This window comes from Phaenicophaeus curvirostris, chromosome 2 (assembly GCF_032191515.1).
Source record: "Phaenicophaeus curvirostris isolate KB17595 chromosome 2, BPBGC_Pcur_1.0, whole genome shotgun sequence".
NCBI lineage: Eukaryota > Metazoa > Chordata > Aves > Cuculiformes > Cuculidae > Phaenicophaeus > Phaenicophaeus curvirostris.
The window spans coordinates 79,373,885-79,397,797 of NC_091393.1; the positions used below are offsets into that span (position 1 = coordinate 79,373,885).

General features: G+C 42.7%; 1 long non-coding RNA gene across 1 annotated transcript; it reads left to right on the forward strand.

Moving 5' to 3' along the window:
- The first annotated feature begins 1,449 nt into the window (after positions 1-1,449).
- On the forward strand, positions 1,450-22,511 carry LOC138718258 (uncharacterized). The gene is made up of 3 exons (XR_011337032.1): positions 1,450-3,397; positions 19,914-20,524; positions 22,029-22,511. It is a non-coding gene; the product is annotated as an uncharacterized lncRNA (long non-coding RNA).
- The last annotated feature ends 1,402 nt before the right edge of the window (positions 22,512-23,913 follow it).

The following is a 23,913-nucleotide window of genomic DNA, read 5'->3' on the forward strand; positions in this document are numbered from 1 at the left end:
GCTCCTTCTCTAGACCTGCCTCTGCAGAGGTGTTTGCAGCCATTGGCATGGGCGCTGCAGAGCCGGTTGCCTGGCAGCACAAACGCATCCTCTTCCCCATGACAAACATCATCTCCATCGACCCAGACCATCTCCCGTTTCGTTTATCTGCCTAAGCTGGAGAGCCCAGCAAGGGAAAACGCAGCTCACTGAAATGAGCCGAGCAAGCATTGTTTCATCATTTGGGTAACGCAGGGACCCTTGCGTTCAGCAGCTGCCCCACAGGTGACTTCACCTGACACTTGTAAGCAAAATACTGTTCTGCTCGGCAGTTCAGCCCGGATTAGCACAGAGAGAACAAGCCCCATTAAATAAGCACATGCTAATTAGAGTGCATCAATATTTAGCTTTCCGCAAAACTGTCAGAGGAAAAGCAGTTGTGAAGCTAAACCCAAGGTCTGTCTTCTTATGTCTGGGTCTTTGGTTCCTGCTGAGAACACGCTACGTCTTTGATGTGCAGAAAGAAGGCAAAGCATTGTATCTGAGAGCACAGAGTTGCTCCAGGTCTCTGTGGCTTATAAAGCAGTGTGTGCAGCGTGTTTATCTGCTCCCAGCTTGGCACTCAGCCTCTGAGCGTGTCTCTGCATCCAGTCACTGTGCTGTAGTAACGCAGATGCTCAATATCGCAGCAACCGCAGGACTATGAATTTGAGAGACAAAAATTACCAACTTTGGAGATATCCATCTTTCTTTAAAGAAATAAAACCATTATGAGTCAGGCATATTACCCTCTAGCAGCCTACTGAAGACAATTGTCTTCTGCAGAGAGGTAAGGGACAGGAGGATGCCTGACAAGCACAGCAAGGGTGAGGGTGCAGGGTGGGAATGGAAGGGCGAGACTAACTACATGCAACCACAGAGCAGCTGTGGCTGGCATGACAAAGCGCAGGGAGCGTGTGGGACAAAGACCTAGTGGCCTCTCTGCCCAGGAAGCTGTGCTGGACTGCAGAGATGTGGATTGAGGCTGCTCGAGCTCTGAGAGAAGCTAGTTTTGAAGGAAGTGTGAAGGTGCTCAGCTGTGCTGAGCTCCACACCACCACAGTTGACCAATGCATTGTGAAGTAGGGTGGGTATGTCTATGCTAGGGTGCAGTTTCTTCTAGAGATATAATATTATGATACTCTCCTTTCCTGTCTGCAGGAAGGCTGAAATCAGTATGGCCTATCAGTTGTTTTCTCAGTCTACTTTGAAACAGAATACTTGTCCCAGGGAGGTTCAAGCTATGTGAAAGCAGGCACACCAGGTGCAGAATCCCTTCTGGCTGGAACTGCTTGACAAGATGTGGGGACGAGCATCACACCAGTGAAGAGCTGCAGCTGTATCCTCTGCAACATCAGCATTGGCCTGCCCCACCTAGGGCTGTGGTGGTAGCTCAGGGGAGCCAAAAGCCAGGGCAGAAGGAGAGGGACAGAGGCCATTTGCAGGGAGTTGCACAGCCAGGGAGCACAGCAGCTTCTCCTTTTCCAGATGAAAAAGGAAATCTCTGGTGGGTGCTGCATAAGAAGAGCTGTAGCACAGCAGGCAGAGGTATAGTTGTTGAGGTTGGGAGGAAGGTGAGGAGGAAGGGCTGCTATTTAATTGCCAGCCCCTGTTCTATCAGCAAATAAGAGGATGAACTGTCACTGGTTGGAAGGTAGCAGATGGCCTCATTGTGAGATTCTCCCTTGCAAGAGCAAAATGTTATACTGTTTTTAACATCTTTGCCTAGGGCTGAGTGCTAGCTTCAGATACTACCAAGATATACTGTACAGAGGCACTTTGTGCCAGAAATATGCTGTAGTGATAATCGGGAGAAAACTGTGCTGGAAGTGACATTTAAGAAATAATTATTGTGGCCCGTCGCTGTTAGTCACACACCCCAAAAGCTGATCTGGCTAACAGAGCTTTTCAAAGCATCTTCTGCTCAACATCTCTGGAAATTATGCCATTGCTGTGTCATTCTATGTTGCCTTGTAATCACTAGGACACTGTCTATGTGTGCATAGCATTTTTTCCTCTCTTTTGGGGGGAAAATAATTCCCTATGTCATCCAATGCTTCTCATGCTGCTTCAGCTGGTTTCATGCAGATTCTTATCTCAGGAATTTGCAGGAGAGTACAAGCCTCACTTTCCTAGAAACAGCTATAAAGCATTGCCATCTCAACTCTCCTCGTGCAAAGCCCTAGGCAGCAACAACACCACCCCAAAGGTCCGAAGTGCCCCATAACAGCTTAACACTTTGCAAAACTCCAGTCTTGGATGCAGAGACAGCAGAGTTTCCCTACATCAAGCTAATATCAGGTACTTGAAACTTTATATTGAAGGTGCAGAGGCATTACTGGTGAGTCGTTACGGCAGGTGCATTTTGTCAGCTCCAGCTCTGATCTGAAGATAGGGGAGGGTGCAGTGCCTCTCTTAGCTGGGTTAGAAATTTCTGCTAAGGGCTTAGTGGGAGAGAAAACTTTGACTAACCTGTAAATCTGCTTATTATTACTTATCAGTAAGTGCAAAACCCAGGGTGAGGATCAGCTTGATCTGGAATCAAGTGAATGTTCTGCCTGAAGATAACATCTCTTTTCTTGTTGATTTTTTTGCAGTCCACTGGAAATGCTTCTTAAGGGCTTTCACCTGCTGAGCAGACCATGTGCTCTTGTCTTCTTGTTAGTCCTTTAAACTTCATCATGTTTGTTGGGCTTTTTTTGGAAATAAAATGGCTTCAATGGACTATCTGAGAGCTTTGTCTCCTAAAGTATTAGGATGCATAAAATCATCTTTGAATCTACCTTTCCCTTACTGTCCACCTTCATAAAACAATACCGTTGCTGTTTACACTGCAGCAGTCTGTGCTCCTTTCCTTCCTTTGCTCGGAAGTTTCCTGCTAAAAATCCCACAGCTGTGACACACCAGCCAGTCTCCCTCAAATCCCACTGATTTCACGTCTCTCTCAGCCTCCAATTAAATCTCCCTGTGTTCCCCTTCAAGGCCTTCCATAATGTTACTTTGCCTTTGATCTTTTCTTCCCACTCCTCTGCCTGTCTGTACTCTCCCAGTCATTCCTTCATTCTGCTTATTTTATCTTGTTCCTGAATGGGTCAATGTTGCTTTTTAAATTTGTGTTCCTCTGACACCTTGATCCATCTCCTGTTTTCTATGAGCCAAACATCTCCCCCTCTTGTTTTGTGTACTCTACCTTAAATCCATACCTACTTTTTCCTTGCTAGCAACAACACCCCACGCGCGCTCATGCAGTCACCTAAGCTGTTGTTCCATGTGGTTTTCCTGGAGTGCATGTTCTTCACACCAGGATTTGCAGTTCTCCCATGGTGCACACCCCACAGATGCAAACACACAAAGGTCTTTTGAAGAGCAGCAGTCGCTGGTAAGTAACTGTTCATTAATCCTGTTGCTTATGTGATACACACAAAGCTTTAAACTTTGCCTAGCCAGGTGATAAGAGGAATCTTTTCTATGTAGATGTGAAGGCACTTTGGCCACTCTAGCTAGGTAAAGACATTAAAATGTATGTTATTTAAACTTATAATAACTTAAACTTCCTATAGGCAGCAAAGCCATTCAAGGAACATAAATAAGAAGCAGACTGTTAGAACAGGATTTGGGTCTCACCAGTATTGCTTTGCACCACCACATCATCACTAGCTGTGTTCGAGTTGCCGTCAACATCTTCACGTTCCTGCACATGACAAACAATAGGGAATAGCTCCCATACAGCAGAGGAAATATAGCAGCAAATGTCTCACGTCCATTTCTCAACTGTCATCAAATAGCTTTTATCCGTGGCATAGCACAAGTGTCAGCCAACTGGCAAAGGCAGCGATATTAAAAATGTTGGGGATTATTCATGTCAACAGACACAAGGGAGCTTTTCTCTGTCCATGGATCTGCACTAGCAGTGGTATGAAAAATGCAGCAGGTTCTCCACAGTAATCTCAAGTCTGAATAACTTCAGGAGGCCAACAGCTGAATGTCACTTCCAAGCAAAATCAAAGTATTCACCTAGCACAATTAGATGAGAGTTTGGATAGGTGAGAGATTTAACTGTGTAGCTAGATAGCTAGGTAGATAAGCTATAGAGTAAAGATGTAATGTAGAAAGACTAAAATGATATCTTAAAAATAGTGCTCAGATCGAAGATGGTCTGCAGGTTGTGAGCTGGTGGTAGCTTCTCAAGTTTGCCTCTAATTACATAATTAGCTGATAGGTTGTTGACCTGTTTGATTGCAGGCATTTATTGTGCTATTTGGATGATTTCCATTGGCCACGTGATCTGGCTTTTATGGACAAGTGGATTTAGAAATGAATAATACTTTCTCCTTTTAAAGGATTTTTTTTAAACTAAATTAATGAAAACATGTGTTATTAAATTTGTGAGAATATTAATAGAAAAAAAGTAAGAAGGTTGGCACAAGCAGTAAAATTGCTTACTTTACAAACAATAGGTAAAGGTGGAAAATGAGGGAGATTTCAGGTGTCTCAGGTTAACTGGTTAGGGCAATTCCCCGACTGGTTATTTCACTCCCACTGAATTTGCAGAAGTCTATTATATTTTGTCATCTTGCATTTTTTATATTCTGTCATCTTGCATTTTTTAATTGTTGGTTTTCAAAATACATGGCCCGCTTTTTTTCCCCCTCAATCATTTTTCACTAGTTTAAATTTCTGAACTTGGTGATGTTATGTGGATATGAAATCAGGAGTAATTTAAGTGGAAAATAAAAAATTAAGGCTCATACAAGTTACCATGAATAAGGTGACCTAATCTGCTCTGACACAGATCTATGTTCCACTTATGCTCTGGAAAACTTTGGATACTATATTTTCATCAAAACCTAATTGCTGTACAAATGTGTGATGCAGAAGAAACCCACCCAGCAAACCCCTTTGATGTATCCCATGGCATCGCCATGACAACATATAGCTGCACAGTCTGCTATGTACATCGTTATAGGGAGACTAACCACTCCTGGATTCTTCCCACATAGAGCTGAAAGGCAGGGTAGCTGCCTGCAGAGGATGTTGCTGGGATTTAAATGTGGAAACCGCAGTTCATGATTCATGCAGGGTAAGCCGGAGGCAAAAGGAGCAGCCTTATGAAAGAGGTGAGCCTGGCGCTACAGCTTCCCTTGCTGAGGCCGCTTGGTCAAGTAAAGGAATGGGCACTGGCAGGTCTCCAACAAGCCTGAAACGTCATGTGGAGGACCTTTGCAGGCTGCTCAAAGTCTTCCTGAAAGGCCTAGTGTGACTTTTCAACAGAGTGAGATAAGAACAGAAGGTAATTTGGGTTAATGAGTTATACTGAAAGGGTTTGGCTGTTTCTTTTTTTTTGCTCTCTGCACATGTCAAAGCTAAGGGAGAGCAATCCTGTCCTCTCTCCCCAGTGGAGAACTCTGCACTCTGAGGCAAAAGGTTCACTCTACAATCCCCAGCAGCAAGTAGAAAACTAGGGTCATCAGGCCAGGCCAGTGAGCTGCAGACAAGGCTTTTCCCAGACAGACAGTCTATTCCTCACAGAAAAAACATCAGTCCAGGACCAAGAAAAGGAACCTGTCACTAACCGTACGTATGTGTGCAGTTATCTCTCTTTTCATAGTCCCCAATGTTTATTGCAGTGGATTTAATTGCTTCAAAAAAGTTTCGCTTCAAATCAAACAATAACTGTTGCTGTGTCATCTACTTGCTTCCTGGAGCAGCCAGGAGCAGGAGCTTGAGTCAAAGAGCAATCCCGTGAGTTCAGGAGACTGGCTTTTTCCTTTGGGCTGCTCTGCAGAGGAACTGACCCTGTACAGCTGCAACCACTGTGCCGCGTCTGCCTTAGGCACCACTGGCTGCAGCGCACCAGCTCTCAGCTGCACACTGGAGTTTCAAGAGGTGTGGTAAGGATGCACCAGCTGGGATAGCTGACCAGTGACAGATTTAGTAAATCCCCCCACATGGCTTTCTTCCTAACCTGTCCTTTCCTTGGCTCCTTCCCCCAGCACCAGTATGGTTTACATCACTTCATTGAAGGGTGAGCGGCATTGCCTTCACGGCATATCTGGGCGCGTGCGCAGCCGCTCCTACAAAGCAGCTGAAGTGCTGTAATTTCATACTCCAGCTGACAGTGCAGGAACTTGTTCATCTCCCTGTCCCCTGGCGTAGACACAGGCCTGGCTGCTGCAGCCGTTGAGGCTGAATTAGTGTTTGCAGTGGTTAAGAAGCCCTCCTACTATAAACAGGGCTGTATGTGTAACCACCCCAGTAAAGCAAGATTGGCCTTTTTATCCTTGTTTCTGACTTCTGAACTGGGGAAGTCTTCTGCACTCCTACACCTCTCTAAGTAAGGCACCTTACCTCCATTCCTCTGCTGCTTAGCTTTCCTTTCTGAGAAATGGAGATAACAATATTGACCTTCTCGGTAGAGCACTTTCTAATTTTTTTATGAGACGTACTACATAAAAGCTGATTGTTGGGTTTTGTTTGGCTGTTAAAAGTCCTCAGATTAACCATGGGGAACTGTGTGTTATCAGCCATAAAAAAAAAAACCTTACACTGATCTTTAGCATTTAGGGATAGACCTTTGTTCTGCTTAGTTACTTATAATCTTTGGAGTGGTGTCGCCCGGGTTTGGGTTTTTTTTTTTTGCTGCTGTGCATGTGTGCATGGATTGTGTACATATGGTTGACTTTTGGTTCTACAAGGGCGAAAGATCACTTGGTTTAGCTTAACGTACAGATGTCAGTTGGCATCAGCCGAGTGACTGGCCTCTGATCTGTCATTCAGCACGCTTCCTCTGAAATATAAGGGAAATTAGTTTACCAATGGACAAGAAAAGGAAACAAAAAGGACAAAAACGAGGACTATGATTCTGAAGAAATAATGTGCCTCTCCTTCAGCATAGAATGTTTTATGCTGACAGCCAGAGCTTGTCCATTCATCGCAGACGGCCTTTCCCTTTACCATAATAACAGGTATTTCCCTCCCGGTAGCCTCTGAAGAAGAAAAGAAATTCCTTTTTTTTTTGTCCATAGGACAGCTGAAAGTTTTGTCTCCAGCCTGGACAGAACGGTGCAAATGTGGCAGTGTTAAGGAGTGTCCAAGTTCATGGCAGATGCCATCTGGGCATGATGGAATCTAGGAGTCTTGGATAGGTACCTATTCAGCAACATTTCTACTACAGTGCCCAGCTACAGGTGAGGAAGATGCAGACAGACAAAAAACCATCACAGATAATACCAGTTCAAAGTCAAGATAATAGCAGCAGCAGCAAAGTCAAGCCTCAGATAGCTTTCAAGTTCTGAAAAGCAGTGTCTGGAAATAACAGCGGGGTGTACCAAGTGCGGGGAGTCCCTGGTGCTCGGCTGAATGATACTGGAGCCTCAGCTCTCCAGCTACAGTCTTGGGAAGCAACAATAGCGGTGGGACAGAATTTACAACAATGATGATTAAGTTTAGGGTGTTTCAGAAAAGATCCAGTGTATCCTGTGGGGTTGGACTGATGTTACTGATGGATGGCAACCATTCAGATGAGAACAGAATAATTAACCATTCTTTCACTTAAAGATAAATGAAACAATCGACGCTGGGCAGGCTTCTCTTAAGACTCTTCAGGAATCTGGACCAAATAGCAGGGTGGTTTGGCTAGAGGCTAGTCTGCCCATTACAGCATCAATCAATTTGAAGGCAGCAATTTCCTTGAAGGGAGTAGAAATGAGACAGAAAGAGGACAGAGATCCAAGAAGGCTCGGGTGTATCTGTAGGAGCCCCCAACACTGTGTCGCTGAACACTCAAACAAAACCTGAGGGAGGGATTTTGGGCACAGTACTTTGAAGCAAAAAGATACTTGAAGTGGCAAACAAAACTCCTTGTTCTTCTTTAGCCTTTGTTTTAAAAGTTTGAGGACAAAGGGCTTTGTGCATTCACTATTAATCAAGAGCACTGATGTAAGGAATTACCTGACTCTGTCAGCATTCTCATCCCAGTGGAACCAACCCAAAATAACTCTTGGCCCAAAGTCATTTGTGCTGTGTGACTTGATATGGGCTGAAAATAATGATGGTTAATATGTCTTATGAAAAAATCTTTCTTAAGGAAAAATTTCTCTTATTTTAAAGGCTTTGGTAATAAATACATGCAAGAGTTGAAGAGAACAGAGAGTTGGAGAGACCATTATTCTCTAATCAATTCAATTTATAAGCCTTACTTAAAGAATGCTAATTTTAAACAAGATATTCTTCTGATCATTTCTGTAATTGAGGGGATGTAAATTCATATTTGTAATGAATGCTCTTTTTTTCCTATTTGATTGCAGTAATCCAAACGTCTCTATTTAATACCAAGGACAGAGGTAGTATCTATTTTTTTTATAATTGCTTTGCATAACATATTCAACACAGTTAAAATACTTGGAGAACAGTTTTAGGTCTGACTCTTTGGTCCTAGTGGCTGGAACAGGCTCATCCTGCAGACAGAGCACTGAAAGGCTGCAGAACTAAAAGTCACAAATGCCAGGCCCTTTGTATTTTGTCCTAATGCATTGTTCTAACCTTAGGCATCATCTGTTTCGATTTCAAAGACTAAGAAGTGCTCATTTTACTTGTCTACTCTTTTTAGTTTCACCTTATCTCGTTCTCAGAGCTGGCAGGTCTTATTCTGGTTTCCAGCCTTCCTGTCCAGTTGTACCTTCTGCAGCCTGAAAACAACCTTCTTCAGCCTCGCAAGGTACATTTGATTGGCTTTCCATCCAACTTCAGTTCTCAGGACTGTACATGTGAAAATCCTGGGAAAGGAGTTTTGGAGGGCTTTTGACCAATGCAATTCAGCATGATAAAAATCTTGAAAATATTTTAGCTTTTGTATGGTAATTTTATGTACTGAGAGTCAGTCAGAATGTGTAAGAAATGCTATTTGTTTCTGTGTGTAATATGAATAACCTTCACTACTAACACCACAGAACAAAGATGACAAAAAGCAGATATTGTAGATACGTTGGTGGTAATGGGCTCTTCATTACAGGAATATTTTTATTTGTTCCACACGGTAATATTTAAATATTTCAGTTAGCAGAATTCTAGGTCATATATAGTTTTCTTAAGATTTATAAAAATCAGGAATCAGATTTGCAGAAAAGCAGTAGATTTAAATGTGGTGCAGATGAGAAGCAACACTGTCTCCCATGTCTTTGGGCATCCTGAGCTGAGTTACAGCAATCCAGCTGTCACATGGAATCACAGGGCAATTGTATACCTGCTACCATCATCCACTACATGGATTTGTCATTAATTAGTATTATTTAGATACTACACCATTTGCAGTTTGTAGATACTGAAAGAATTTTAAGAGGGACATAGTTGGAATTTCTCACACAGGGACAGGGAGCCAAACATTTCATCTCGAACAGAGACTTGCTTCATGGCTTTGGACAAAATATCACTCTCCCTTCTCTCCCTCTGTAAATGAAGGCTAGGATTTGTGTTTTGTGGGATGTTGTGAGATTCTTTTTCTCCTTGTATGCATAAACCATTTTGAAGGTGAAAAGGTCCAAGTCATGTTTCACAACAGCCTGGCAGTTACAGTACAAATGGAGCAGACCCCATCTCTCCTAGGAAAGGGACAAACAGCTTGGAACTCGAGAAGTACTCTATCCAGCTAGAACAAATACAATTTTGCAGTCCATTGATTTCCATTTACAATGCCAAGTTTTATTTGATTTATTTTTTTAATATCTACATGCCACAACACTAACTTCTTTTTTTTTCCTTTTTATATGAAGTGTCACTGGCATGTGGTCCTCATTAGCCTAGAGATATTTTGGATAAGTTAAGACAAAGGATCAACAGGCAAACAAAACAGGGTCATTTAGGAGAGTGTTGATGATAAAGCCCAAAGTCCTATTCTCCTTATGTGAGAGAAGTTGGGATTCCAGAGCATACTGGGCTACTGTATAGCTACATGGACTGTGTAGGGGGCTCCCACTTACCCATGGTCAGGGCCAGAGTTAAACATCTGAATCCTATGTGTTTTTTAATGACTCTTAACAAATAATGGTAGCAAGCACACAAATGTTACTCAGAACAAATTCTGTCCTCCAGCATGACTCTCCCTGCATTCCCTTGGCACCGTGTGGTGTCCAGCACAGTACTGCAAGGCATCAAGCCAGAATCCTCCTGCTGTTGAAAGACCGATGCTTGGAGTGGATCCTTGCCTGGGGGCCTCTCTATCGAGCCCAGTTGGGGACATTTCACCGATTGGACATGCACCCTTCCAATTACCTTTTACCAGATCCATGGGTCACTGCCACTGACTGTGCCCATGAGTAAATAGCAGCTGCTGCTACTGGATGAGCGGAGGAGTCTGAGGCAGATCAGTACCGCTGCTGTTGTCTTGCCTAGAGAAAGCAGGCTATTGCTGCCACCATAGGCACTAGGAAAGGTAGGGATGGCTGAGGTGGGATGAAGGAGAGAGAAGGAGAACCTATGGTCATGAGGGGACATGCACTGACATCCTCTAAACCATTTTAAGAAGCAAAGTTGTAGCTCATAATTGAAAGTGCACACAATACCTCAGGGTTGCAGAAAGAATGTGACCTATCAGTGATTAAATATGGGGGAACTTGCTTCGTCACTGGTCGCATCGACTAGTGCATACGGGTAAATGGAAGATCAAGCTGTCAGGCTGTCAGCTTCTATGAGCCCTAACTTCCCCCTGAAAGGGAGATGGCCATTTTCCCAACAATGGCCTCAGCTCTTTCAGTTACAGCCAGTCAAGTCCTATGACATCAAATATTAATCCGGCACAGAACTTGGGCTGACTGAGTACGTTTTATAACCAACAGCATATCGAATCCTTTGGACCTGATGACAATCACTCCTTTGTTGTCACATCAGTCAGCCACTTCAACCCAGATTCTCAGTCAATTCAAAGGAAAGAAAACGGTGCTTCAGAGGACTGACTACAGAAAAAGTACTTAAAAAAACCCAAACTAACATAAGGAAGGCAGGGCTGAAACTCATCACAAAATATCCCACCATAAAATCAGGAGAATGCACAAGGAGCCTTACATGACCTTGCAGCAAGAGACACTGTTGCTGCTTTGTGTATGGTTTCTCTGCAGGGGCAGACCTCAGATCACCCCTTAGCTAGTCTTCGGGCTTGCAGTTAGTTCAGAGCCTCCACACAGCAGAATTTCTGTCTGCATAACAGAATTTTCTAGAACTACGAAAGCAGACAAACTTTGGAAATCAGATTTCCCAGGTGGAGCAAGCAAAGGCAGGACCCAGGCAATGGTTTCTTCCAGTTGTTGCCTCACCACAGCCCCTGTAATCTGGCAGGCGGATGCTACCTCCAGAGGGACTCTGTGTCAGGCAGCTTCTGCCTACGCTTTCTCTAGCATCCAGAACTGGCATGATGCTTCAATTCACCTCTCATTTTGACTACTGAATGTGCAATGAAGAAACACCTCTTAAGACAGTTAGCAGAGGGCTGAGTGTAGAAGCATAGCACATTAATGAATCCACTCCAATTAGCTAGGGGGTGGGGGAGAAAAGACAAAAATGAGAAGAATCTTGCTTTTCTCTGTAAAAGACAGGAACCCGTGAGAGAAAATTATAATTTGACCCTGAATTATTCAAAGGGAGCAGAGAAATAAAATACAGGCTAAAGAAGAATTCTTCCTAATAACTTGAACTGAAAGCCAAAGCACATTAACATATAAGGACTGGAAGATTCAGAGAAATAGCTGGAAGAAAATTTCACTACTGTAGTCTTGGAGGAAAATATAGGAACTCGATTTAGTAATATATCTGACATACCTTGAGAAACGGAAAGTTTCCACAGCATACTGGCACCACTCTTCACCTTATCGTGTGCAGAATAGATGGCTCAAGGAACAAGTAAGTAATGAAAATAGCCATTTTAAAATGTTCAGAGAGAGTCTGCCATGGAGTATTTTTCAGAAGTGTTTTTGAGTGGGCTGGAGTGGGAGAAAGGGTTGGAAGCCCAGCATGATAGTTCTCATTTACAGAATCACCTATTAAATGATGTTTAGAGGCATAAGCTACCTCAGCTATGTGTTTTCTTTAGGAGATCAGCATGCATGCTTTCAGGTGTCTCCTCAGTCCTTGGAAACCTGGTAAGACAAGTATCTGAGTCTAAGCTATTTATTTTTAAGAACAAAAAGTCAGCAAATATAGAAAAAAATAGACCCAAAGATGTTGCTTAAGGATGTGTCAGGGAATACCTGACACCATGCAAAAAGCGACTTCTGCAGCAATGGAGTGCAGAATCCAAATGCATTGCCAAAGCTTACAAGTAATGACTGTTTGTAAGGCTTGATAATCTTGCATCTGTTCTAGCAAGAGCATAAACACAAACACGTGTGCATGCACGCACACACATCCATGGGCCATCTTAGCTACTGGCTCCCTTTTTGGCAGCTTCAGCTGTGAGGACAAAGGCAAAATAAGCACAGGGATAGGAAGATCCTCTCAAATCCTTGACATTTTCACTACAGGATTTTGCAATATAGTATTCAATGCAGCAGTTATGCTGCAAATGGAGAGCTCTGGTCTAGTGCTGTCAGTCTCACACCCACTGTTCGTGAACACCTACATTCCCTTTAAAAATAAAAATGTAAGAGCTCTGAATACAAATGTGTGAAAGTTTTACTATTTAAAGAGATCTTCTGGAGAAATTATGTCAAATATGTAGCTCTTTCTAAAATGCCAGTGGCACCCAGGATTGCTTGTTCTGCACCCCTGCTTTCTATGGCCAGCTAGTAGATGGACAACTCTCACATCCTATGCAGGGCTACCCCTTCTCCCAACTGCCTACCTCAAGAGATCTTCTGCTTCGCTACTGCGTAGGCAAAAGTATTCCCAGAGTTAGGCAAGGAATGAAAATCACATGAGTTTCCAGCTGGCAACCTCAGTGGTTGCCCTGAGTCATTAAAGCCGGTGGCCTGGGGATGAGTGGCAGGAGGCGTAGGAGGTGGGCTCACTGCCTCAAAGTGATGCTCTAGAAAGGGAGAAGCAGCTAGAGGGAAAGCGCTGTTGACAAATGCCACCCACCCCACCACGGCAGCACAGCTTTCTGAAGCTCTGCTAACTTCACACAAGTGCGGTTGCAGAGTATGGCATGTTGTGAAGGTGGTGGAGACGGAGGGGAAGCAGAGGGAGGGCAGGATGATGGAAGATGACAGTGCAGGCACTATGCCAGGTCTGTAGTGGCCCTCAACCATTCCCCTGCTGATGCATGTTGGCCAGTTTTATTGGGCATTTGTGGAGTTCTCATCTTCCTGAAGAGGTGAGATGCCTTCTATTTAGGCATTGCCTGATCTAATGGGATGTCCCTGCCCATGGCAGGCAGGTTGGAACTAGATAATCTTTAAGGTCCCTTCCAACCCTATTCTATGATTCTATGATTCTATGATTACTGTTATTTAAGGGGAAAAGCAGGATGTTTGAACAGGAATGAAGGCATCAGCACCTGATATCCCCTTTGCCAGATAAGCTGATAGTACGAATGGGATGTTCACCCAGTTGCAGGGCATTAAATAATTCTGCTCTGACTTATGCCAGCTCCAAGCTATTGTCAGAAAAAACATTAGCTGCTTACATCAAGACATTAGGCCAAAACCTGGCTCCAGTGAGGTCAATCATAAAACTCAAATTGATTTCAGCAGCAACAGAAATTAGTCTCCCAGACAGCAGTCGAGAGGAAATAGTTAGATGGCAGTTTGCTACCACCCGACAGTGCAGGTTTAGGTTACATTCACTCAAATTTTGGGACATATTGAAATTCTCAGTGAGTGTGCAGACAGCACCAAGGCATAGCACCTATGGCACTAAGAGACTGAGCATTGGTAGCTACTGAAAGTGATTTCAAAACTTTTCTGCAAATACAGATGCATATTTTTGGAACTTAGGGACATGGACGTCCTGGCTCCCATCTGTGTCTGACTGACATCATAGCACTGACACTGTTAATTTAATTACTCAACTGGACAGAATTATTAAATGGTGTTCAGAATCCTTTATTATGATATATGCTTTCCAGTCATTACATCGACCACTCTCATGCAGTAGCAAGGGAAAAAGCCCTCCCATCAGGCATTTTCTGCCCGTAAAAGTATACATCTCTTACAAATGGATTTTATTCTTTAGCCTTCTTTTGTTTCCAGTTGCATTTAGATTGGGGTCAAGATGTGCAAATCTCTGTGCGTGCTCTTCAATGTATGTTTACATTTTCCTTCTTTTTAAGGAAATGCACCCAGACTATATTTTTTTATTTCCTCTTTCCTTTTTATTTCTCTGTAATTTCCCATTGTGACCACTTTTTAAATGTGACCCTCAATTCTGCATACATATGAAATAAGTTATATTTTAGTCTATCCTGGACCTAATTTTTACATTCATCATTAATCTGAACTGTGTTCTCTTAGATTGCATAAGAAAATCTACAGTTCAGAGTCATTTCTGCTCTCCTGTGGTAATTCAAGTCTTAGATTTATTATAATCGCTAACAGTAAATACTGTATCCGTTTTTAGAGAATGACCCAATCTGCTTGTATTTCCTGATCTTTCTTCTCATTCCTTTGTTATGATATGCTTTCTGCCTCTTAATTGTTTCCATGTGAAACAGCCTCAGTCAAAGCAGTTGCAATGAATAACGTCCATTTCAAAATGTCAGCATTTTGGTCACAGCAGATGAGCTGGTTACTCCCTGCGTACAGTAGCACTCCTTAAGGACAAGTAATAAGTTCTGCAGTCTTGTTAAGTGAAAAAAAGGAAAGACAAAACATCCCAGACAAAAGGCAGCTAAATAAATGTGATTTCTTCCCTTTTAGCCAAGAATCCTGATCTCACTTTTTATTTCTGCACAGGCATAAAATTTCACTTTCCTTTCAGTATAGCAGAATAGCGTTAGAACTTAGATTCTCTCCCATGGACTGTGTTTAAACATCTTTTGTCATATAACATGGGGGTCCCTTTTATGTTTTTTTAAGTACTGAGGCTGCTTTATTGAAGTATAAATCCAGGCCCAGTATAAATTCAGCAAGGCAGCAAGCTCTGCTAGTTCTGCTGCATTTCCATGGCTCAGTATAGGGCTGAATGCTCTTAACTGAGAGGTGTGAAGGAGCATCCTGGAAGAGATGGAAGCTAAATATATTCTGCTACAAGATTTCTTCCATTCCTCTCTCCACCCCCAGATCCCAGAGACTACAATGGCTTATGCAGGATTTTACATATGCAGCAAATGGTGGAGGGAGGAGAATTCCCACGGATAAAGAGCTTTAGCCCAGTACCAGCAAAGCACACAGCCTGAAATGGTGCTGGGGTGGGTTTTGAGGGAAAGCACTCCCATCATTGCTTCCAAAGAGAGATCCCACACAATTATTTTTAGGAAAGGATCCCTGGCTATAAGGAGATCCTTCCCTACAGCTTTGATATAGGCCCTTGGACAATGTGGAGGGGGCACAGGATTTCATCCAGAACCCCTGTGCTCAGTGTTTCCTTTTGTTTCAAACCACTGTTTGACACCCAGCTACCCCTACGCATTGCATGGTTTGCAAGTCTTAAGTGCCGTGGCTGGTCCTCTGAGGCCAGCTGCCTGGTGACATGCTTTCCATCTCTTACAAGAGCACTGCCTTATTCATGTTTAAGGAGCCCAACTCCATCAAAGCACAAAAGACCAAACAAGTTTCCTCTCATTTGCCCCTGATTATATGCTTATATAATTCCACTAATGTCATTTGCATGAGAACAGAAACAGATCCCTAGTCTCTTGGTAGGAATGACTTTACAGGGCTGCTATCAAAACCAGAAGGCCAAGCAGGAGTCTACTTCACATGCACAAACTACCGCAACAGTAGTGACATGCAAAACGGTTATTTTATACCCACTTTACGTTTCTAAGCACATTTGTGTATGTTGTATGTAGTGGGGTGGGGGCAGAGGAGAACAGCTGAGCAGCCCTCCCTCTTCCACACATGAAAGTTGTTTAGCTGACTGGTTTTATCTCCAGGTATACAAAAGGAAATTAAATCATTAGAAGGGATATCTCAGAGGTGTAAACTCTGAGGGGAAGAAATTACTCTTGGTGTGACAGGTTTGCAAGTGAATTACTTATTTACATAGTTCAGTAGATTTATTATTAATCACAGATGAAAGACACAAGTTAAACACCCTTTGCAAATACGTGCATAGCCTTCTCATTTACTCAAGAATGGGTCAAGTTAAAATTGCTGCTGGTATGGCCACAGCTAATCAAAGTGGGAGAGCTGAAATGAGGAGCAAATGAAAGCAAACAAAATGGCTTTTAAAAGTTTTAAATGAGTGTGCTGTTGGAAGTGCTATGAAAGATAACACAAAAAAAAGCCAGCTAAAAATCATGGCTCAAGCTCAATTTTTTGCTAGCAATCATAAATCTTAACTTCAGCAGCTTTGTGCTCGTCTAGGGGCATCAGACAAGCGAAAAAAGTTGACCTCATCATCATGTGAAGTTTCCTATTCCTGTCCTAAGTTGTCATTGGTAAAAGCGGGCAGCAAGAATTCCAGTTGTAAACAGTGATGTGCTGCCAATGTTTCAGTAAGTAGCCCACATTTTTTCCTCTCTGCAGCTGTAATGCTGCTTGTGTGTAAGGGGCTCAGTGGCTGCAGAGGAGCAGCCTGCAGACCAGCCCTCCCTTCATTTGCTTCTCTCATGAAATACAAACACCCTTTCTTAGGTATAATTATAGAGGAAGATGCCATAATATGGAAAACAGACTTTGAGAATCATTGGGTCTTGTTTCTGCAACTGCTTACAGAAATAGGAGCTGGAAGCCACTATCCTCCCTTGCACCCACTCCAACTGCACAGCACAAAGACATGTCTGCAGGTCTTCCACCTTCCTGACTTGTTCTCCAAGCTCATGGCCCTCGTCCAGATCATCCTCCTGGGAGAGAGGCAGGACATTTGCTTTTTGGGTGGCTGACCAAGGACCATATGGGTGGCATTGCAGCCCTTCCAGTGAGAAGCAATTCCTCAAACATGAGGTGAAATTCAGCTCACCCCATCCACTATGGGCTAGACATTGGTGTAGAGCTGAAGGATATGATGCAGCAGAACAATTATCTGTTGCCTTGGGCAGAAATGTTGGAAAGGAACTATGTGCTTCAGCATGCAGTTCCCACTCTTACTTGCAGGATCACTCCCTCGAGTTTAGTTTTAAAAATATGGAGATTAGTGACTAGATATCTCAATATTTGCCTGACAGTTTTCTTTGGTGCACTTAAAAATGTTTTCAGAATGTGTAATAGGAGTCATTTGAACTTTTAAAGCATCACACAGAAAATGTATATCAGGTTGAAAAATACTTGGTATCTGCTATCTCATGACCAAAATAGCCAAAGCAAAAAAAAAAAAAGCTCTAGTTATATGAAATCAGAAAAGAGCTTTGGAGAGAATTTCAGGCATACTAACCTCCCTTTGAAATGTGTCTGTGCAGTCATCGTCTTGGAGAACCTTGAAAATGTTTTGGTTTTTTTCCCTGCTTTATATCCTTAAAGGTATCCCATTATTTTTTCCCCAAAAAACTTAGTCAATATTGTCATTTAAACAACCAAAGGATCTCTTCTAAACAACTGGAAAAAAAATGTGCTTGTAAAACTTTGGAAATACCTATTTCCAAAATGAACTAATACTGCTGCGGCTTCAGGCATAAAAATGATGCACTTTGAAATAGGACTAAAAGTTTATTTACATGAGGGAGCATACTAGCTCTGGTCTACTGAGAAAATAATGCACATTAAAACCTACCCAGCTTATGGTCAACTGAGTAAAAATTAAAATATATGTTAAAAAGAGATGTGTTGTTTAGCGATCTACTACGGTTTTTAAGCAAAACAACTCAATATAAGGCTTAGCAAAAAAATAACTCCTTTGGTAATGACTTGTATCTTTTCATTTTAAAACTCCTTTAGGCCTTATTTTAATGGGAGGACATGATAAATTAAAGCAAGAGCAAACTTGAACATTTATTGTGTCCTATAGAGAAGTGTCAATCTAAAGGCAGATTGTCAGCTCCTTCACTCATTCTTCTTGGTGTCACTCAGTCGATGCAGTGAGGCTTTACCATGGTCTCAACCAGCCAGCAGTGGAGGCAGAGGATGTCCACAGAGGTAAGAAAACTGTCCATGCCCCTGCCTAGCTCCATCACCTGGCAAAGGAGGTGGTGCAAGGGGCTAAAGGCAAAATGATGCGCCCTGAGTAGAACAGGGTTGTGATACTTGACTGCTCGAGTAGCTAGCACTAATTTGAGCAGCTCAAAGGTCACGACTATTTATGCAGATAAAAGGTCAATGGCAAGCTGGCATGTAGCTGCAGGCTATCTTGGTACGCACTTCACCCGGAGTACTGATACGGGCTTCTGATTCACAGTTTGTCATTCTGCATGAACTTTTAGGCCAAGCTTTGGCTGAAATAAAACATTGGGGAAAAAAAAAGTCTCTGTCATGGGAGTTGACACAGTTAGGAGCCAGATGCAAATTTTGTGGCTCAGGCTCATCTGTAGCTAAATCAAACCTTTGAGTCATTATTTATAAAAGACAGCCAAATTCTGAACTGTTTGCTTAGTATTTAGTCAGCCCTTATGTGGATATACTCCTCTGAAAGTGTGCCTGAGTACAGATAGAGGAAAAAGTGAATAAGATGCTTGGGATGTGACCCGATGAAACGCCTACCGACTTCAACAGAGGTGGGGTTCTTCAACCGCCAGCATGTGGTAAAAAAATCACTTTAAACTTGCAGGACCTTAGAGCACAGACTAAATTACACGGTTTGAACTTCCAGTGCAGTTTCAGTTTAGGTGAACACTATCTGTTTGCGTGAAATAGGGAAGTAGGTACACTGTTTAGTCTAGTCAAATCCTATAGTATATTTAAAATTTTATAGGTAATAAGTGCTTCAGCCTTTGCTATCATTAAAAAATGAAAACATATCTTAACCTTCAGTTCCAGCAGATATCTGTCTACCCACATCAATTTTAAACAAAATCCTTTTGCCTTCTGTTGTGAATTAGTCCCGTATGTCCTGGTCCCCAACAGGCAGAAAGCAAAATATTTTGTGACATTTCATTCCCCCAACAAAAGGTAATGGGAAAATATTGTTACATTGATTTGGTTTTCATCACAGAAGTATTTGGCACTATGCCCTAATTAAAGTTGCAGCAATAACCCTATTATGAGCACTGCTTTGCCTTCACCAGTAATTTTTTAGTAGCAGTTAGCTATCATATTGTTATTTTTTGTGAGCTACTAAAGAAAAAATATATTAGGATGCAAAACTCCCATGCAGAAAGCCACCAAAACTAATTGTCTTCAGATCTGGAAATGCTTTTTTTTTTCCTCCAGCCATTTCTTCCAATCAAGATGGAGAATTACCAAATTCTTCCTTGATCACTGTCTTCCTAGACCTCCAAACGAGGGGAAGTTGAGACAGTGGATTTAGCATTATTTGCTTGGATCCACTTTGCCAAGTTTATGAATTCCATTATGCTCCTGTTTCACTCCAATATTTTGTGGACTTGGTTTCAAGTAAACTGAAACCAGCCTGTAACCATGGTGTGGTCTGGTTGGTGAATAAGTATATTTTTTAAGTGTTCTCCCATTGAAAATGGCAATGCACATTTGCAAGTGCTTTTTCAGTCATATTCATCCAACCAAAGTGAGTCTCTGTTTGAGACTCAGGTGGGTACCGTGTCCACAGACACACAGCATGCAACTCAAACAGCTCACAGCTCACACGGTGCAGCTGTAAGCACTGTGATAGCAATAACTGTGTGGTAGTTCCCACAGACAAAAGCGCCTGGCCCACGTGTGGAAGTGCAGGTGACTCTTGAAGACTTTCTCTTTCTCTTACAGCTCTTCAAAGGAAAGATAAAGAAGCCTTTACAAAATCTGAAGACACTGGGATACTTCATGCAATTTCCTGGACTTTATGCTACCTCTTTCAAGTGTTATTCAGTTCCTGGAAAACAGGACTGTATTATAGATGATGACTGTGAGATTTCTGTTATCTTGCAGCAAATGTTTTTTTATGCTTTCCCTCTTTTTAAGGTGTTTTAGAAAACGAAACACAAAAAAGGTATTTTAGAAAATGAAACACACACAAAAATAAAAGCAAGATCTTGCTCATTATTAATGTTGAGGGTCATCTGTTCTTGTACTTCAAGACCGTAGTTTAGAAAGGGAGTTCCCTACTGCCTCTGCCCAGACAGCTTGTTCATCTTCCAGAATGATATGCTGGTGAGAAAAAAAACTAGACCTGTTCTCCTTGTAGGAGTCCTGAAAATAATGCAGATTTATGGACAATGCTCCATCAGAAATCCTTGTAAAATGGAAGCAGTTGTTTATCTCTTTAAAAAAGCAAACAAAGAAAGAAAAGATCCTGGGTCCCACTGGCATTCTAGTCTTAATCCTAGTATAGAGTTTAATTAGATTTCATATCTTCCTCCAGCCTCTCTCAGTTTTATGTGAGTACACCTTATCTCAATTTTTGAACTCTTCACATCCTGTTTTGTTTTAGTGAATGCTCACAATACAGTTAAAAGACTCAGCTTTAGGTCTCCTAAATCAGCTTTACAACACCTAGCCCCAAGCAGGGGAGCCATGTAATCCCCACAATGGAGCTCTGTATCTGCTAAGTGAAAATCTGAATGGCTTCTTGAGCGTGTTGGAGGGTTCATGTCAAGCACCACACTGCTTGGAGCTGCCTTGCTACCAGTCACTGATATGTTAATGCAGATAGGCCTGCGTTGCCCTCAGCGTTGACAAAGCTAAGCAACATAAAATGTAGCCTCTTCTGCCTGGGACTTCAGCCGCTTCATGCTCTCATCCACCCACCTCCTGCAGAAGCAGAAGCAGTGGGAGGAATCCCCTGTCCTGTTCTACAGGGAAGAAGTCCCATCCCAATGATTTCTGGGCACTATGCTGGTAAGTGGCAAATATTTAAGCTTGTGTATTAGTCAATAGCAACTGTCTAAATTAGTATGTCTTATAGTGGTATGTGTCTCGAGAAATGGTTTGGTTTTTTTTTTCTTTTCTAAAGGGAAACTCATGAACGGAAAATATCTGAATTTGTGTCTTGATCTATAGCAACTATCTAAGCTTGTATATCCCATAGTGGTATGTGCCTGGAGGGATGTTTATCTAAAGCGGGACCAGAATGCAGTGCAGGTGAGAGAGCTTCAGGCATCAGGCACAAAGGACAGCCCAAATACATAAGGAAAAAGCCCAGCTATTCCCACAACCATGTTTGTATAAGGAGGCAGGGTCTTCCACACAATCCATTAAAGTATTATTAAAATGACTGAATTAATTCAATTTACACAATATTAAATACATCATGTACAGCAACTGTGAAAATTGCTGGCATATACAGCTCATCTAACCTTGTAACACAAATTGCTTTTCTAATTTGTTGCCCCAATCCTGAAACTGGACTTTTGTAAGGCTGTATTTCTGTGGAGGGAAAAAAAAAATATCCAAACATAGCGCACAAACGTTGATGAACCTATTAAATTACATACCAGGGAGAGAGACAAATTATCACGTTAAAAAGCATGAGTTCATAGAGCTGTACAGGACCATTGCAGCATAGGAATTACAGTCAGTTCCTATTATTGCTCTGCCAGAGGTGTCAGAGTCGCAGCTTGCAGCTGCAGCTGGTCATTTGATGCATTTCCTTGCCTCTCACGGCACATGCAAGCTGCAGGGAGTGACAGCAATGCTGCTGGAAAGCAATTCTGCCTCTCTAGGTTACCAAGAGAAGACCCTGGCCTGAGTATACCTGAGAAGCTTCTGTTCTACCTACTTGAGAATGCTGACAAGCTGTTTGTAACAGGGGTGAATTCCCCTCTCTTCCATTAATTTCACTGGGGTGTTCGCTTTAATGCTTAGTAATGCCACTGTAAGTGTTGGTGTAATTTCAGTGGTAGTGTAATTGCAAGTTAACTTCGTGGCTGATCTCTTCAACAGATGGAAGCAGGGTGGGGGTGGTGATGAAACCCACAGGAAATGGGTGCTGCTGAAGGAAAATGCAGATGGAAAAAAGGAGACACATAAGAACAGAGAAAGGGGAGAGAAAGAGATAAAGGAACCAGGACGCATTGGGAATGTACAGCAGAAAGAGGATGCTCTGAATTACCACCTCTTCCACCCTTAGAGAAAACGGAATGTAACTAAAAAGAGTATTAAGAATTTAATAAATTACAGGTACCAGATACTTTAGTGGACATGTACAGAAATAAATGGTATGGTGGTCAGGTTCTCTGGGACCTGGAATTTTTCCTCCTGGACAGGCCTTTAATATGATAATTAAAGAGCCTTCATTATATTTATGCTGTGGGCCTCGTGTTTCCTGCAGCCTCTAAGGTCCTGAGATGGCCAGTGGCAAACTCCAGGAACAGGACTCAGGCATATCACACTGTCTTGGCAGAGCCCTTCCACGTAGTTTTCATCAAATCTCTCAGGACCTGCTTCACAGAAATGTTTCTATACCTGGTCTCAATCAATTCCTTGAGCCTTAGCACCTGAGTAACCTACCTGTGAAGCTGGGTGTCACAATGTTTTGCCTTTCCAAGATGCTGTGAGGATAAAGGACCAACACGAAGGAAAGGGCTGGGTACATCAGCATCACACACACGTGGGCATTTTGTTGCCAGGACCATCTCCACAGAAGATGCTTTTGCTCCAGACAGACACACCAGCACTCTGCTCCAGATTTGAGGGTGCGACATACACACACCTTGAGTGGTGCTATGCCACTTTTATCCCAAATCTAGGGTGGGTGATGACTTTTTCGGTCAAGAACTAGTCTGCAGTGATTCACACCCTCTGGGACTGTGAAAAAGTTGGGAACATCAGAATATCTTAATTGTTTTTAAAAAAACAGGTTTTGTTCTGGGTGTTTTCCCCTTTGTTCCTGAATTTGGATTAGCTCTGAGAGGAGAGCAGGCCTGAGAATTTCCATTCATATTCAGAGGAGAAAACTCACAGAAATTTTGTTAAGAGCTGGTTTGTCAGTCCCCTCGGAAGCACATCCTTTAATACGCCTTGTGAACCAAAATGACTGTGAAAGAGCAGGGATGAGTGAAGCCTCTTTAACGTGTTAAGAGACATCGCTCTGGTTTGTGTAACAGCAGCAACAAGCAGGCAGGTATAGAACACTGTTCGTTTATAGGCACTGTGTAAATATCAACTAAACGATCCTCGCAATAGATATGGAAGTAGCTAATTTTAATTGTAATGTGACTGTTAATTTATATTCAAACTTGCATGAGAAAACCCGGACTCAGGTCCACCGAAGTTTAATAACCTGTTTATGGTCCTGAAATAAGCACTGTGGTTCTCAGAGGCACCAGGTAGGGCTTCTTTCAACACCCCCAGCCAACACCGCAGCGATTTGTTGCATTATCCGTTGGTTTCCAGTCCACTACATGCTTTGGAAAACACGTCTGCAGGTTCGAAATTTTCACTTGTTTTGCTGAAAGAGAGAAAACTCCGCTGAGAGCAGAGCTGGCAGCTGAGAACTGGCGTCCATCCGTCCTTTCTCAGGGTGTTTGTGGTTTGCAAGAGGGGGGATCTGCTCTTTTAAGCAACGCTACTAGCGATAAAGCATCTCTGGCTTCCAGAGCAAGATGGGAATGGATTAAATAAAAGTCTCATTTTTTAGAGAGTGAGATAAGGCTGCAGAGCGCGCTGGCAGGGCGCTCTCTGGGGGGGTATAACGTTTCTCAGGTGCGTTTCCCTTTGGCCTCAGGGTAATGCACCAAAGAGAAAACCGCAGCCCAAGTCTGGCCCGCAGCGCCGCGGGCTCCGCTCCAGCCGAGCCTCCCTGATGGAAGGAAGGAAGGAGGGAGGG